Below are 14,210 nucleotides of genomic sequence, written 5' to 3'. Positions count from 1 at the left end.
ATGACTTTGACATACAGATTAGGCTTAGAGTTAGGTAGAGGCTTCAGAGAAGCACAGAGCCCACAGCTTCAGAGCCATTGTGGCTGCAAAAGGCACGCCGAGTACGGCACTACATCAACATTGCTCCCTGCACGACTTTCTCAGGTAGAACACTGTACTGGAGACCACAGCATTACAATTATGGTGCCATAGAATCACAGAATCACAGAACCCAAGGGTTGGAAGGGACCTCAAAAGATCATCTAGTCCAACCCCCCCACAAGAGCAGGGTAACCTACAGTACATCACAGAGGAACTTGTCCAGGCGGGCCTTGAATAGCTCCAGTGTAGGAGACTCCACAACCCCCCTGGGCAACCTGTTCCAGTGCTCTGTCACTCTTACAGTAAAGAAGTTCTTCCTGATGTTAACGTGGAACTTCCTATGCTCCAGTTTACACCCATTGCCCCTTGTCCTATCACTGGATATCACTGAAAAAAGCCTAGCTCCATCATCCTGACACCTACCCTTTACATATTTGTAAACATTGATGAGGTCACCCCTCAGTCTCCTCTTCTCCAAGCTAAAGAGACCCAGCTCCCTCAGCCTCTCCTCATAAGGGAGATGTTCCACTCCCTTCATCATCTTTGTGGCTCTGCGCTGGACTCCTTCAAGCAATTCCCTGTCCTTCTTGAACAGAGGGGCCCAGAACTGGACGCAATATTCCAGATGCGGCCTCACCAAGGCTGAGTAGAGGGGGAGGAGAACCTCTCTTGACCTACTAACCACTCCCTTTCTAATGCACCCCAAGATGCCATTTGCCTTCTTGGCCGCAAGAGCACACTGCTGGCTCATGGTCATCCTCCTATCCACCAGGACCCCCAGGTCCCTTTCCCCTTCGCTACTTTCCAGCAGGTCAACCCCCAACCTGTACTGCTACATGGGGTTGTTCTTCCCCAGATGCAAGACTCTACACTTGCCCTTGTTAAATTTCATCAAGTTTCTCCCCGCCCAACTCTCCAGCCTGTCCAGGTCTCGCTGAATGGCAGCACAGCCTTCTGGTGTGTCAGCCACTCCTCCCAGTTTTGTGTCATCAGCAAACTTGCTGATGGTGCACTCAGTTCCCTCATCCAGGTCATTGATGAAAATATTAAACAGCACCGGTCCCAGCACCGACCCCTGAGGAACTCCACTAGTCACAGCCCTCCAGCTAGATTCTGCGCCATTGACCACAACTCTCTGCCTTCTTCCTTTCAACCAGTTCTCGATCCACCTCACTACTTGATCGTCAAGCCCACACTTCTTTAGCTTATCTATGAGGATGCTGTGGGAGACAGTATCAAATGCCTTACTGAAATCGAGAAAAACTACATCTACCGCTCTACCATTATCCCTCCACCTAGTCACTTCCTCATAGAAGCCTATAAGGTTGGTCCTACATGACTTCCCCCTCATAAAACCATGTTGGCTGTTCTTAATGACCCCCTCATCCTTGATATGCCTAGTGATGGAGTCAAGAATAAGTTGTTCCATCACCTTTCCAGGGATGGAGGTAAGGCTGACCGCTCTATAATTACCCGGGTCCTCCTTCTTGCCCTTCTTATAGATTGGTGTGTCCTTTGCCATCCGCCAATCCTCAGGCACCTCGCCCGTTTCCCACGACTTACCAAAGATGATGGAAAGTGGCCTAGCAATGACCTCTGCCAACTCCCTCAGCACCCGTGGGTGCATTCCATCCGGACCCATCGATTTACAGATGTCCAGATTGCATAGCTGATCCCTAACCCAATCCTCATCTACCAGAGCAAACTCCTCCTTTGTCCTGACTCCTTCTGGGGCTATAGAAATCCGGAGCCCTCGGGGAGAGTCTGCAGGAGTAAAGACAGAGGCAAAGAAGGCATTCAGCACCTCTGCCTTCTTTATATCCTCTGTCTCCAGGGCACCCACTTCGTTCAGCAGTGGGCCTATATTGCCTCTTGTGTTAGTTTTATTTGCTATGTATTTGAAGAAGCCCTTTCTATTGTCTTTAACCCGACTAGCAACATTGAGTTCCAAGGAGGCCTTAGCTGTCCTAATTGCCTCCCTACATCCTCTAACAACTGTCCTATATTCCTCCCAAGCGGCAGAAGTTAGGATTCTGCTTAGGCTGGGGCTTCAAAGAGCCACAAAGCCTACACGTCCCGAAACACTGGTTCTGTAAAAGGCATGAAAACAATAGTGCGCCACTGCAGCAACACTGCTCCTTACATAGCTTGCCCATGAGGAACAGCCACGGTGGTGGCGAAGTGAGCTTCACTATTACGCTGTCCTCAAGTGTAGGCTTAGTGTTAGGCTTAGGGTTCAGAGAGCTGCAAAGCCAACAGCTTCAGAGGCATTGAGGCTGCAAAATGCATACCAAGAAGAATATCCCACTGCAACAACACTGCTCTTTACACGTCTTTCTCATCTGGAATACACATGATGCTGAAGCCTCAGTATTGTGTTATAGTCAAGTTTAGGGTTACGGTTTGGGTTAGGGTTAGGGTTAGGGTTAGGGTTAGGGTTCATAGAGACACAAGGCCTACAGGTCCGGAAACACTGTGGCTGCAAAACACATGCCAAGACAAGTCTGGCATTGCTCCTACATTGCTCCTTACATACCTTGCTCATGTGCAATGCACATGGTGCTGGAGACGTGAGCCTCCGTTCCAGGTACCATTCAAGGCAGGCTTTTGGTTCAGAGAGCCAAAATGCCTCACAGTTCCAGAGACATTAAGGCTGCCAAAGGCATGCAAAGATGAGTACGAAACTGCATCAATCCTGCTCCTTACATACCTTCCGCATAGGAAGACACGTGGTGCTGCACACTGCAGCCTAACTAGAACTGTGTCCTAGAGCTTAGCTTTCCGCTTAGGGTTAGTGTTCAATGAGTTACAAAGCCTGAAGTTCCAGCAATACTTGCTCTGGAAAAGTCATTCCAGGGGGAGCAGAGGAAGTCATTAGTCATTAACATTGGCCGCTTCAAAACTTTCTCATCTGGAATAGCGACTGTGCTTGAGCATAGAGCCTCAATACGACGCTGACATAAAGATGAGGGTTAGATATAGACTTCAGAGAGGCACAAAGCCCACAGCTTCAGAGACATTGTGGCTGCCAAAGGCATGCCAAGGCCAGAATGCCACGGAATCAACCCTCCTCCTACTATGCCATACGCATAGGAATAGCCTTGGTGCTGGATACACAACCTAACTATTACGGTGTCACAGAGGTTGGGGTTCCGGCTAGGGTTCAGAGAGTTACAAAAGCTGAAGTTCCAGCAATACTTGGTGTGGAAAAGTCATTCCAGGGGGAACACAGGACATCATTAACATCGGTCGTTTCAAAATTTTCTCATCTGGAAAAGCCACTGTGCTAGAGCCCAGAACCTAAATATGACTTTGACATACAGATTAGGCTTAGAGTTAGGTAGAGGCTTCAGAGAAGCACAGAGCCCACAGCTTCAGAGCCATTGTGGCTGCAAAAGGCACGCCGAGTACGGCACTACATCAACATTGCTCCCTGCACGACTTTCTCAGGTAGAACACTGTACTGGAGACCACAGCATTACAATTATGGTGCCATAGAATCACAGAATCCCAGAATCCCAAGGGTTGGAAGGGACCTCAAAAGATCATCTAGTCCAACCCCCCCACAAGAGCAGGGTAACCTACAGTACATCACACAGGAACTTGTCCAGGCGGGCCTTGAATAGCTCCAGTGTAGGAGACTCCACAACCCCCCTGGGCAACCTGTTCCAGTGCTCTGTCACTCTTACAGTAAAGAAGTTCTTCCTGATGTTAACGTGGAACTTCCTATGCTCCAGTTTACACCCATTGCCCCTTGTCCTATCACTGGATATCACTGAAAAAAGCCTAGCTCCATCATCCTGACACCTACCCTTTACATATTTGTAAACATTGATGAGGTCACCCCTCAGTCTCCTCTTCTCCAAGCTAAAGAGACCCAGCTCCCTCAGCCTCTCCTCATAAGGGAGATGTTCCACTCCCTTCATCATCTTTGTGGCTCTGCGCTGGACTCCTTCAAGCAATTCCCTGTCCTTCTTGAACAGAGGGGCCCAGAACTGGACGCAGTATTCCAGATGCGGCCTCACCAAGGCTGAGTAGAGGGGGAGGAGAACCTCTCTTGACCTACTAACCACTCCCTTTCTAATGCACCCCAAGATGCCATTTGCCTTCTTGGCCGCAAGAGCACACTGCTGGCTCATGGTCATCCTCCTATCCACCAGGACCCCCAGGTCCCTTTCCCCTTCGCTACTTTCCAGCAGGTCAACCCCCAACCTGTACTGCTACATGGGGTTGTTCTTCCCCAGATGCAAGACTCTACACTTGCCCTTGTTAAATTTCATCAAGTTTCTCCCCGCCCAACTCTCCAGCCTGTCCAGGTCTCGCTGAATGGCAGCACAGCCTTCTGGTGTGTCAGCCACTCCTCCCAGTTTTGTGTCATCAGCAAACTTGCTGATGGTGCACTCAGTTCCCTCATCCAGGTCATTGATGAAAATATTAAACAGCACCGGTCCCAGCACCGACCCCTGAGGAACTCCACTAGTCACAGCCCTCCAGCTAGATTCTGCGCCATTGACCACAACTCTCTGCCTTCTTCCTTTCAACCAGTTCTCGATCCACCTCACTACTTGATCGTCAAGCCCACACTTCTTTAGCTTATCTATGAGGATGCTGTGGGAGACAGTATCAAATGCCTTACTGAAATCGAGAAAAACTACATCTACCGCTCTACCATTATCCCTCCACCTAGTCACTTCCTCATAGAAGCCTATAAGGTTGGTCATACATGACTTCCCCCTCATAAAACCATCTTGGCTGTTCTTAATGACCCCCTCATCCTTGATATGCCTAGTGATGGAGTCAAGAATAAGTTGTTCCATCACCTTTCCAGGGATGGAGGTAAGGCTGACCGCTCTATAATTACCCGGGTCCTCCTTCTTGCCCTTCTTATAGATTGGTGTGTCCTTTGCCATCCGCCAATCCTCAGGCACCTCGCCCGTTTCCCACGACTTACCAAAGATGATGGAAAGTGGCCTAGCAATGACCTCTGCCAACTCCCTCAGCACCCGTGGGTGCATTCCATCCGGACCCATCGATTTACAGATGTCCAGATTGCATAGCTGATCCCTAACCCAATCCTCATCTACCAGAGCAAACTCCTCCTTTGTCCTGACTCCTTCTGGGGCTATAGAAATCCGGAGCCCTCGGGGAGAGTCTGCAGGAGTAAAGACAGAGGCAAAGAAGGCATTCAGCACCTCTGCCTTCTTTATATCCTCTGTCTCCAGGGCACCCACTTCGTTCAGCAGTGGGCCTATATTGCCTCTTGTGTTAGTTTTATTTGCTATGTATTTGAAGAAGCCCTTTCTATTGTCTTTAACCCGACTAGCAAGATTGAGTTCCAAGGAGGCCTTAGCTGTCCTAATTGCCTCCCTACATCCTCTAACAACTGTCCTATATTCCTCCCAAGCGGCAGAAGTTAGGATTCTGCTTAGGCTGGGGCTTCAAAGAGCCACAAAGCCTACACGTCCCGAAACACTGGTTCTGTAAAAGGCATGAAAACAATAGTGCGCCACTGCAGCAACACTGCTCCTTACATAGCTTGCCCATGAGGAACAGCCACGGTGGTGGCGAAGTGAGCTTCACTATTACGCTGTCCTCAAGTGTAGGGTTAGTGTTAGGCTTACGGTTCAGAGAGCTGCAAAGCCAACAGCTTCAGAGGCATTGAGGCTGCAAAATGCATACCAAGAAGAATATCCCACTGCAACAACACTGCTCTTTACACGCCTTTCTCATCTGGAATACACATGATGCTGAAGCCTCAGTATTGTGTTATAGTCAAGTTTAGGGTTACGGTTAGGGTTAGGGTTAGGGTTAGGGTTAGGGTTAGGGTTAGGGTTCATAGAGACACAAGGCCTACAGGTCCGGAAACACTGTGGCTGCAAAACACATGCCAAGACAAGTCTGGCATTGCTCCTACATTGCTCCTTACATACCTTGCTCATGTGCAATGCACATGGTGCTGGAGACGTGAGCCTCCGTTCCAGGTACCATTCAAGGCAGGCTTTTGGTTCAGAGAGCCAAAATGCCTCACAGTTCCAGAGACATTAAGGCTGCCAAAGGCATGCAAAGATGAGTACGAAACTGCATCAACCCTGCTCCTTACATACCTTCCGCATAGGAAGACACGTGGTGCTGCACACTGCAGCCTAACTAGAACTGTGTCCTAGAGCTTAGCTTTCCGCTTAGGGTTAGTGTTCAATGAGTTACAAAGCCTGAAGTTCCAGCAATACTTGCTCTGGAAAAGTCATTCCAGGGGGAGCAGAGGAAGTCATTAGTCATTAACATTGGCCGCTTCAAAACTTTCTCATCTGGAATAGCGACTGTGCTTGAGCATAGAGCCTCAATACGACGCTGACATAAAGATGAGGGTTAGATATAGACTTCAGAGAGGCACAAAGCCCACAGCTTCAGAGACATTGTGGCTGCCAAAGGCATGCCAAGGCCAGAATGCCACTGAATCAACCCTCCTCCTACTATGCCATACGCATAGGAATAGCCTTGGTGCTGGATACACAACCTAACTATTACGTTGTCACAGAGGTTGGGGTTCCGGCTAGGGTTCAGAGAGTTACAAAAGCTGAAGTTCCAGCAATACTTGGTGTGGAAAAGTCATTCCAGGGGGAACACAGGACATCATTAACATCGGTCGTTTCAAAATTTTCTCATCTGGAAAAGCCACTGTGCTAGAGCCCAGAACCTAAATATGACTTTGACATACAGATTAGGCTTAGAGTTAGGTATAGGCTTCAGAGAAGCACAGAGCCCACAGCTTCAGAGCCATTGTGGCTGCAAAAGGCACGCCGAGTACGGCACTACATCAACATTGCTCCCTGCACGACTTTCTCAGGTAGAACACTGTACTGGAGACCACAGCATTACAATTATGGTGCCATAGAATCACAGAATCACAGAATCCCAAGGGTTGGAAGGGACCTCAAAAGATCATCTAGTCCAACCCCCCCACAAGAGCAGGGTAACCTACAGTACATCACACAGGAACTTGTCCATGCGGGCCTTGAATAGCTCCAGTGTAGGAGACTCCACAACCCCCCTGGGCAACCTGTTCCAGTGCTCTGTCACTCTTACAGTAAAGAAGTTCTTCCTGATGTTAACGTGGAACTTCCTATGCTCCAGTTTACACCCATTGCCCCTTGTCCTATCACTGGATATCACTGAAAAAAGCCTAGCTCCAACATCCTGACACCTACCCTTTACATATTTGTAAACATTGATGAGGTCACCCCTCAGTCTCCTCTTCTCCAAGCTAAAGAGACCCAGCTCCCTCAGCCTCTCCTCATAAGGGAGATGTTCCACTCCCTTCATCATCTTTGTGGCTCTGCGCTGGACTCCTTCAAGCAATTCCCTGTCCTTCTTGAACAGAGGGGCCCAGAACTGGACGCAATATTCCAGATGCGGCCTCACCAAGGCTGAGTAGAGGGGGAGGAGAACCTCTCTTGACCTACTAACCACTCCCTTTCTAATGCACCCCAAGATGCCATTTGCCTTCTTGGCCGCAAGAGCACACTGCTGGCTCATGGTCATCCTCCTATCCACCAGGACCCCCAGGTCCCTTTCCCCTTCGCTACTTTCCAGCAGGTCAACCCCCAACCTGTACTGCTACATGGGGTTGTTCTTCCCCAGATGCAAGACTCTACACTTGCCCTTGTTAAATTTCATCAAGTTTCTCCCCGCCCAACTCTCCAGCCTGTCCAGGTCTCGCTGAATGGCAGCACAGCCTTCTGGTGTGTCAGCCACTCCTCCCAGTTTTGTGTCATCAGCAAACTTGCTGATGGTGCACTCAGTTCCCTCATCCAGGTCATTGATGAAAATATTAAACAGCACCGGTCCCAGCACCGACCCCTGAGGAACTCCACTAGTCACAGCCCTCCAGCTAGATTCTGCGCCATTGACCACAACTCTCTGCCTTCTTCCTTTCAACCAGTTCTCGATCCACCTCACTACTTGATCGTCAAGCCCACACTTCTTTAGCTTATCTATGAGGATGCTGTGGGAGACAGTATCAAATGCCTTACTGAAATCGAGAAAAACTACATCTACCGCTCTACCATCATCCCTCCACCTAGTCACTTCCTCATAGAAGGCTATAAGGTTGGTCATACATGACTTCCCCCTCATAAAACCATCTTGGCTGTTCTTAATGACCCCCTCATCCTTGATATGCCTAGTGATGGAGTCAAGAATAAGTTGTTCCATCACCTTTCCAGGGATGGAGGTAAGGCTGACCGCTCTATAATTACCCGGGTCCTCCTTCTTGCCCTTCTTATAGATTGGTGTGTCCTTTGCCATCCGCCAATCCTCAGGCACCTCGCCCGTTTCCCACGACTTACCAAAGATGATGGAAAGTGGCCTAGCAATGACCTCTGCCAACTCCCTCAGCACCCGTGGGTGCATTCCATCCGGACCCATCGATTTACAGATGTCCAGATTGCATAGCTGATCCCTAACCCAATCCTCATCTACCAGAGCAAACTCCTCCTTTGTCCTGACTCCTTCTGGGGCTATAGAAATCCGGAGCCCTCGGGGAGAGTCTGCAGGAGTAAAGACAGAGGCAAAGAAGGCATTCAGCACCTCTGCCTTCTTTATATCCTCTGTCTCCAGGGCACCCACTTCGTTCAGCAGTGGGCCTATATTGCCTCTTGTGTTAGTTTTATTTGCTATGTATTTGAAGAAGCCCTTTCTATTGTCTTTAACCCGACTAGCAAGATTGAGTTCCAAGGAGGCCTTAGCTGTCCTAATTGCCTCCCTACATCCTCTAACAACTGTCCTATATTCCTCCCAAGCGGCAGAAGTTAGGATTCTGCTTAGGCTGGGGCTTCAAAGAGCCACAAAGCCTACACGTCCCGAAACACTGGTTCTGTAAAAGGCATGAAAACAATAGTGCGCCACTGCAGCAACACTGCTCCTTACATAGCTTGCCCATGAGGAACAGCCACGGTGGTGGCGAAGTGAGCTTCACTATTACGCTGTCCTCAAGTGTAGGGTTAGTGTTAGGCTTAGGGTTCAGAGAGCTGCAAAGCCAACAGCTTCAGAGGCATTGAGGCTGCAAAATGCATACCAAGAAGAATATCCCACTGCAACAACACTGCTCTTTACACGTCTTTCTCATCTGGAATACACATGATGCTGAAGCCTCAGTATTGTGTTATAGTCAAGTTTAGGGTTACGGTTAGGGTTAGGGTTAGGGTTAGGGTTAGGGTTAGGGTTCATAGAGACACAAGGCCTACAGCTCCGGAAACACTGTGGCTGCAAAACACATGCCAAGACAAGTCTGGCATTGCTCCTACATTGCTCCTTACATACCTTGCTCATGTGCAATGCACATGGTGCTGGAGACGTGAGCCTCCGTTCCAGGTACCATTCAAGGCAGGCTTTTGGTTCAGAGAGCCAAAATGCCTCACAGTTCCAGAGACATTAAGGCTGCCAAAGGCATGCAAAGATGAGTACGAAACTGCATCAACCCTGCTCCTTACATACCTTCCGCATAGGAAGACACGTGGTGCTGCACACTGCAGCCTAACTAGAACTGTGTCCTAGAGCTTAGCTTTCCGCTTAGGGTTAGTGTTCAATGAGTTACAAAGCCTGAAGTTCCAGCAATACTTGCTCTGGAAAAGTCATTCCAGGGGGAGCAGAGGAAGTCATTAACATTGGCCGCTTCAAAACTTTCTCATCTGGAATAGCGACTGTGCTTGAGCATAGAGCCTCAATATGACGCTGACATAAAGATGAGGGTTAGATATAGACTTCAGAGAGGCACAAAGCCCACAGCTTCAGAGACATTGTGGCTGCCAAAGGCATGCCAAGGCCAGAATGCCACGGAATCAACCCTCCTCCTACTATGCCATACGCATAGGAATAGCCTTGGTGCTGGATACACAACCTAACTATTACGGTGTCACAGAGGTTGGGGTTCCGGCTAGGGTTCAGAGAGTTACAAAAGCTGAAGTTCCAGCAATACTTGGTGTGGAAAAGTCATTCCAGGGGGAACACAGGACATCATTAACATCGGTCGTTTCAAAATTTTCTCATCTGGAAAAGCCACTGTGCTAGAGCCCAGAACCTAAATATGACTTTGACATACAGATTAGGCTTAGAGTTAGGTAGAGGCTTCAGAGAAGCACAGAGCCCACAGCTTCAGAGCCATTGTGGCTGCAAAAGGCACGCCGAGTACGGCACTACATCAACATTGCTCCCTGCACGACTTTCTCAGGTAGAACACTGTACTGGAGACCACAGCATTACAATTATGGTGCCATAGAATCCCAGAATCCCAGAATCCCAAGGGTTGGAAGGGACCTCAAAAGATCATCTAGTCCAACCCCCCCACAAGAGCAGGGTAACCTACAGTACATCACACAGGAACTTGTCCAGGCGGGCCTTGAATATCTCCAGTGTAGGAGACTCCACAACCCCCCCGGGCAACCTGTTCCAGTGCTCTGTCACTCTTACAGTAAAGAAGTTCTTCCTGATGTTAACGTGGAACTTCCTATGCTCCAGTTTACACCCATTGCCCCTTGTCCTATCACTGGATATCACTGAAAAAAGCCTAGCTCCATCATCCTGACACCTACCCTTTACATATTTGTAAACATTGATGAGGTCACCCCTCAGTCTCCTCTTCTCCAAGCTAAAGAGACCCAGCTCCCTCAGCCTCTCCTCATAAGGGAGATGTTCCACTCCCTTCATCATCTTTGTGGCTCTGCGCTGGACTCCTTCAAGCAATTCCCTGTCCTTCTTGAACAGAGGGGCCCAGAACTGGACGCAATATTCCAGATGCGGCCTCACCAAGGCTGAGTAGAGGGGGAGGAGAACCTCTCTTGACCTACTAACCACTCCCTTTCTAATGCACCCCAAGATGCCATTTGCCTTCTTGGCCGCAAGAGCACACTGCTGGCTCATGGTCATCCTCCTATCCACCAGGACCCCCAGGTCCCTTTCCCCTTCGCTACTTTCCAGCAGGTCAACCCCCAACCTGTACTGCTACATGGGGTTGTTCTTCCCCAGATGCAAGACTCTACACTTGCCCTTATTAAATTTCATCAAGTTTCTCCCCGCCCAACTCTCCAGCCTGTCCAGGTCTCGCTGAATGGCAGCACAGCCTTCTGGTGTGTCAGCCACTCCTCCCAGTTTTGTGTCATCAGCAAACTTGCTGATGGTGCACTCAGTTCCCTCATCCAGGTCATTGATGAAAATATTAAACAGCACCGGTCCCAGCACCGACCCCTGAGGGACTCCACTAGTCACAGACCTCCAGCTAGATTCTGCGCCATTGACCACAACTCTCTGCCTTCTTCCTTTCAACCAGTTCTCGATCCACCTCACTACTTGATCGTCAAGCCCACACTTCTTTAGCTTATCTATGAGGATGCTGTGGGAGACAGTATCAAATGCCTTACTGAAATCGAGAAAAACTACATCTACCGCTCTACCATCATCCCTCCACCTAGTCACTTCCTCATAGAAGGCTATAAGGTTGGTCATACATGACTTCCCCCTCATAAAACCATCTTGGCTGTTCTTAATGACCCCCTCATCCTTGATATGCCTAGTGATGGAGTCAAGAATAAGTTGTTCCATCACCTTTCCAGGGATGGAGGTAAGGCTGACCGCTCTATAATTACCCGGGTCCTCCTTCTTGCCCTTCTTATAGATTGGTGTGTCCTTTGCCATCCGCCAATCCTCAGGCACCTCGCCCGTTTCCCACGACTTACCAAAGATGATGGAAAGTGGCCTAGCAATGACCTCTGCCAACTCCCTCAGCACCCGTGGGTGCATTCCATCCGGACCCATCGATTTACAGATGTCCAGATTGCATAGCTGGTCCCTAACCCAATCCTCATCTACCAGAGCAAACTCCTCCTTTGTCCTGACTCCTTCTGGGGCTATAGAAATCCGGAGCCCTCGGGCAGAGTCTGCAGGAGTAAAGACAGAGGCAAAGAAGGCATTCAGCACCTCTGCCTTCTTTATATCCTCTGTCTCCAGGGCACCCACTTCGTTCAGCAGTGGGCCTATATTGCCTCTTGTGTTAGTTTTATTTGCTATGTATTTGAAGAAGCCCTTTCTATTGTCTTTAACCCGACTAGCAACATTGAGTTCCAAGGAGGCCTTAGCTGTCCTAATTGCCTCCCTACATCCTCTAACAACTGTCCTATATTCCTCCCAAGCGGCAGAAGTTAGGATTCTGCTTAGGCTGGGGCTTCAAAGAGCCACAAAGCCTACACGTCCCGAAACACTGGTTCTGTAAAAGGCATGAAAACAATAGTGCGCCACTGCAGCAACACTGCTCCTTATATAGCTTGCCCATGAGGAACAGCCACGGTGGTGGCGAAGTGAGCTTCACTATTACGCTGTCCTCAAGTGTAGGCTTAGTGTTAGGCTTAGGGTTCAGAGAGCTGCAAAGCCAACAGCTTCAGAGGCATTGAGGCTGCAAAATGCATACCAAGAAGAATATCCCACTGCAACAACACTGCTCTTTACACGTCTTTCTCATCTGGAATACACATGATGCTGAAGCCTCAGTATTGTGTTATAGTCAAGTTTAGGGTTACGGTTAGGGTTAGGGTTAGGGTTAGGGTTAGGGTTCATAGAGACACAAGGCCTACAGGTCCGGAAACACTGTGGCTGCAAAACACATGCCAAGACAAGTCTGGCATTGCTCCTACATTGCTCCTTACATACCTTGCTCATGTGCAATGCACATGGTGCTGGAGACATGAGCCTCCGTTCCAGGTACCATTCAAGGCAGGCTTTTGGTTCAGAGAGCCAAAATGCCTCACAGTTCCAGAGACATTAAGGCTGCCAAAGGCATGCAAAGATGAGTACGAAACTGCATCAACCCTGCTCCTTACATACCTTCTGCATAGGAAGACACGTGGTGCTGCACACTGCAGCCTAACTAGAACTGTGTCCTAGAGCTTAGCTTTCCGCTTAGGGTTAGTGTTCAATGAGTTACAAAGCCTGAAGTTCCAGCAATACTTGCTCTGGAAAAGTCATTCCAGGGGGAGCAGAGGAAGTCATTAACATTGGCCGCTTCAAAACTTTCTCATCTGGAATAGCGACTGTGCTTGAGCATAGAGCCTCAATACGACGCTGACATAAAGATGAGGGTTAGATATAGACTTCAGAGAGGCACAAAGCCCACAGCTTCAGAGACATTGTGGCTGCCAAAGGCATGCCAAGGCCAGAATGCCACGGAATCAACCCTCCTCGTACTATGCCATACGCATAGGAATAGCCTTGGTGCTGGATACACAACCTAACTATTACGGTGTCACAGAGGTTGGGGTTCCGGCTAGGGTTCAGAGAGTTACAAAAGCTGAAGTTCCAGCAATACTTGGTGTGGAAAAGTCATTCCAGGGGGAACACAGGACATCATTAACATCGGTCGTTTCAAAATTTTCTCTTCTGGAAAAGCCACTGTGCTAGAGCCCAGAACCTAAATATGACTTTGACATACAGATTAGGCTTAGAGTTAGGTATAGGCTTCAGAGAAGCACAGAGCCCACAGCTTCAGAGCCATTGTGGCTGCAAAAGGCACGCCGAGTACGGCACTACATCAACATTGCTCCCTGCACGACTTTCTCAGGTAGAACACTGTACTGGAGACCACAGCATTACAATTATGGTGCCATAGAATCACAGAATCACAGAACCCAAGGGTTGGAAGGGACCTCAAAAGATCATCTAGTCCAACCCCCCCACAAGAGCAGGGTAACCTACAGTACATCACAGAGGAACTTGTCCAGGCGGGCCTTGAATAGCTCCAGTGTAGGAGACTCCACAACCCCCCTGGGCAACCTGTTCCAGTGCTCTGTCACTCTTACAGTAAAGAAGTTCTTCCTGATGTTAACGTGGAACTTCCTATGCTCCAGTTTACACCCATTGCCCTTGTCCTATCACTGGATATCACTGAAAAAAGCCTAGCTCCATCATCCTGACACCTACCCTTTACATATTTGTAAACATTGATGAGGTCACCCCTCAGTCTCCTCTTCTCCAAGCTAAAGAGACCCAGCTCCCTCAGCCTCTCCTCATAAGGGAGATGTTCCGCTCCCTTCATCATCTTTGTGGCTCTGCGCTGGACTCCTTCAAGCAATTCCCTGTCCTTCTTGAAC

This window comes from Lathamus discolor, chromosome 4 (assembly GCF_037157495.1).
Source record: "Lathamus discolor isolate bLatDis1 chromosome 4, bLatDis1.hap1, whole genome shotgun sequence".
In the NCBI taxonomy this organism is placed as follows: domain Eukaryota; kingdom Metazoa; phylum Chordata; class Aves; order Psittaciformes; family Psittacidae; genus Lathamus; species Lathamus discolor.
The sequence above is the reverse complement of the archived record's forward strand: the minus strand, read 5'-3'. Positions refer to the sequence as shown.